This window comes from Augochlora pura, unplaced genomic scaffold (genome assembly GCF_028453695.1).
Source record: "Augochlora pura isolate Apur16 unplaced genomic scaffold, APUR_v2.2.1 APUR_unplaced_2009, whole genome shotgun sequence".
In the NCBI taxonomy this organism is placed as follows: Eukaryota; Metazoa; Arthropoda; class Insecta; order Hymenoptera; family Halictidae; genus Augochlora; species Augochlora pura.
Genome location: NW_027582116.1, coordinates 1 through 3,447, shown reverse-complemented (window position 1 = coordinate 3,447; position 3,447 = coordinate 1). Strand labels below are relative to the sequence as shown.

The window sequence follows — 3,447 nt, the reverse complement described above, 5'->3', positions numbered from 1 at the left end:
TCGAAGAATTGGTTCGAAATATCACGCGAATAAAATAGTATTCGACGAATTGATCCGTGAGATGCGCAGCCCTGGTGTGCGAACGATTGACAGCGGGTTTAAGGGGTAGCGAGGCAAGCTGAGAGAGGGAGAGAGCGCGAGAGAAGCGGAGAGAGTGAGCGCGCGTGTGTGTGTGCGAGACTGACCGCTTACTATTAGTCAGTAGTATCTGGCGTAGTGTACGTAGCTTGATAACTAATTTGTGTTTAATGTAGCAAGTAACACCACATTACTTCTTCCCCTGTGTGTCGGTTCAAATCATTAATAACTAATAACTACTACTACTACTGGCTTTGAGGCTACTCGCAACTTTATCCACCGGTGATCGATGCAAGCCTGCAATTGTCGCGTAAGTATCAAACAGACCCACAAGTATGTAGCTTTATTTGCGACTCATCTTGTATAACTACAACGTGTGTTTTACACCGCCAAGTCCAACGCGTGATAAATACCGTGATCACACGTGTATCTTATTTGTACATTGTCCATTTTGTTTGTTAATATTTTTATTTGGCCCCGCTCTTTTGTTTCTCCTCTTTTCTTTCTCCTGATTTCAAGGAAACTGTCGTTCGAACTGTTCATTGGTGGCCAAGCAAAGGTTTGATCAAAGATGCATAAAAATATAGTACGTATTTGCTTCATTAATTATTTTAACGAGTTACAAACGATGCGGCAGTGTCTTAAATTTCATACTAATTACTGCTTTGTGATTTTTATTGTACACAAAATCCGCAGCTTAATGGTGATTAATGTGTAATAAATAATTGTAGAAAATGGACTTTGGTTTTGTGACGGACTAGAACAATTAACAGACAGTCTATTTCTGCTGATTCTTGCAAATAAAGTAACAATATTTCTAGTCTCTATTATTTTCGGTATAAAACAGTATTATTTATCATATTTTTATATTTTTATCTTCTATCATTTCTGGTATAAAATTTAAGAAAATATCACATCTGTACATTTATACTTTCTGTTATTCCCAACACAAAACTACCGAGAAACCATAAGCAAACAATGGTGCACGAAACCAAAGTTCTCCAAACAATCCGCCACCCCGAAAACACCAGTGAAATCAGAAACGACAAAAGAAAGAAGGAGAAAGAGGTATACTCTGATAGCTTCCGGTTTTCTACTAAAATTTGATCCCACTAACAGCCGTTCCCCGTTGTAAATCGATTGCATGTGAACCAGTAGTGTACTCTGTTCGTGTTGTCGATCGAGTGTTAATTATTGTGTCTAGATTTCGTGTTGTTAATCGTAGTGGTAGTCGGAACCGGTTGGTCCCGGCACGGGAGTTCCAGAAGTCCGTCAATTTGGTCGGTCGATTTAGGAAAATCGACGGGACAGAACAATCTCGGCAACGCGAACGCGAACGAACGTACGAACGGGGCGAAATTTCGAGCAGCTGTTCCCGTAATAGCTGCGAGCGTGTTGTAGAACCGTGCCGGAATCATCCGTGTGAACCAATGATAGTGTCCGAGGTAACACCGTACTCCCTTCCTTGATCTCCGTTCCTTCCTATGGGGAGAAAGAGAACCGCGTTTTAACGCTTCGTCGCACGCGCGCGATGGGAAACCGATCGAGCAAAAGAAAAAAAAAAGAAAAAGAAAAAAATAAAAAGAAGAGAAACGAAAAGAAAGAGTTAAATGAATCGATTAAACAGAGACGGAGGACCTGGTTGGATCTGACCTTACAGTGTTGCGTTATAGGGTTTCAAGGGTGAGAGCGGTTTGGCATTGATGAGAGGCCCACCCGGCTTACCGGGTCCGAAGGGTGAACCCGGTGTACGGGGTTACCGGGGCGAGAAGGGCGCCAAGGGAGACTCAGGCTCACCAGGTAGATTTTCCACGAGCCAATTCCTCTCTACGGGAACGAAAGGAAATATCTCGGAGATCACGACGCGGTGCTCGTCTGCTTTCCTTCTTTTCTCGACGATCGGGAACGGTGACCGATTCCGACGCAGCTCCCCCTTCTATGTGTACAGGGAGAGCGCTCTCGATCGTTCCTAACAACGTAACGGCTTCTTCTGATTCACACCTCTCGAAAGACTGCTGCTGATTGCCTAACACCCAGTGGACCCGTGGGAAACCGTGTCGACACTGTGACGGCCGTGAAACTGAACGGTTTTCTCTATTCGATTTTATTAATTATTCCATCTTTTCACGAACGAAAGAAATTACGATGGAGCGGCGTGGGAGTCAATGTTTAAAAATTAGATTCAACAATGTAATCGACGGCCGTCAAAGTGTAAAATAACTGTTAACCCTCGGCATTCAGACGATTTTTCTAATAAAATATTCTGAAATAAAAATCATTAGTTATAAATGCAGGAATTAATAAGAAATGCCACTTTGACGTGGATAGTGTCACCTTATCGGCAACCATTGACTGCAAAGGGTTAATAATTGCGATGCAAAGGTTTTGGTTCAAACAGTCGTGGAGAATCGGTACTCTAAATAAAACTCTCCCGAACAGATTGTGGATCTTTATGGAGAATCACGACTGCAACAAACAGCGGTTAAATAAAAACGTTGGCAGATTTTTCACAATTTTAACAAATTCGAAATAATCTAAAAACATTATCGAGTTTAATTTCTCTCAATTAAATGTAATAATTCGTCGCAATTGTCCATCGAGACCGCAATCATGTTCTAAACGGTATCGACGAAAAACGCAGCAGAATTTTCACTCCTCTACAAGCTGTACCTATCCACTATTGGTCACTTGAAACCCGCGCTTCGAATAACAATGGTAAAAAGCGTTCTTTCTTTCCACGAGCGACTGACACACGTGTTTGGCGAGCGGAGCGAATGCGATCTGCGGAGCAGCCGAAAACAATTAACGGGACAATTACTGTACATCTCCGTATTAATCGCAACTAAAGGTCGCGGTCTATTCGGCCGCGAGAGTAATAGACACGGCATTAATCGCCTGCGGGGGATTCGAGTCGAACATCTCTCGCGGACGATGCGAACCGTCGTACTAGCTCGGAAATGTGTGTACTTTCAGGAGCAAGAGGAGAGCCAGGACCTTCCGGTTCACCTGGCCTGAACGGGACGGACGGGGAGGCCGGTATCCAAGGCCCGCCAGGATTGCCAGTAAGTAAATTATGCATAGAAACCATTTCGACGGAGTCTGTTTCAGAGTTCCGGCATTGTCCGGATTGTTTCGGATAAATACGGCGGTGCGCGCAATTACGGGGTCGAAGTAACTTTTACGGTGTTCGCGATACCCGATGGATAATTTGACTGTAATATTGCTATCAATATTAATATATTGATGTGTAATATTTCTAATATTATTTCTAATTGTCTCTCGTTCAGCTGAGACACTTTGTATACTGATAAAAAAGTATACAAAAGTTTTTCAATATACAGGGTGTCTCAGAACCTACATGTGAATAAT

General features: G+C 42.8%; 1 long non-coding RNA gene across 1 annotated transcript; it reads left to right on the top strand.

The window, feature by feature from the left end:
- Positions 1–112: 112 nt before the first annotated feature.
- LOC144477573 (uncharacterized) lies at positions 113–3,140 on the top strand (the record flags this gene model as incomplete). Its single annotated transcript, XR_013495214.1, has 3 exons — positions 113–388; positions 1,752–1,878; positions 3,052–3,140. It is a non-coding gene; the product is annotated as an uncharacterized LOC144477573 (long non-coding RNA).
- Between the last annotated feature and the right edge of the window lie 307 nt (positions 3,141–3,447).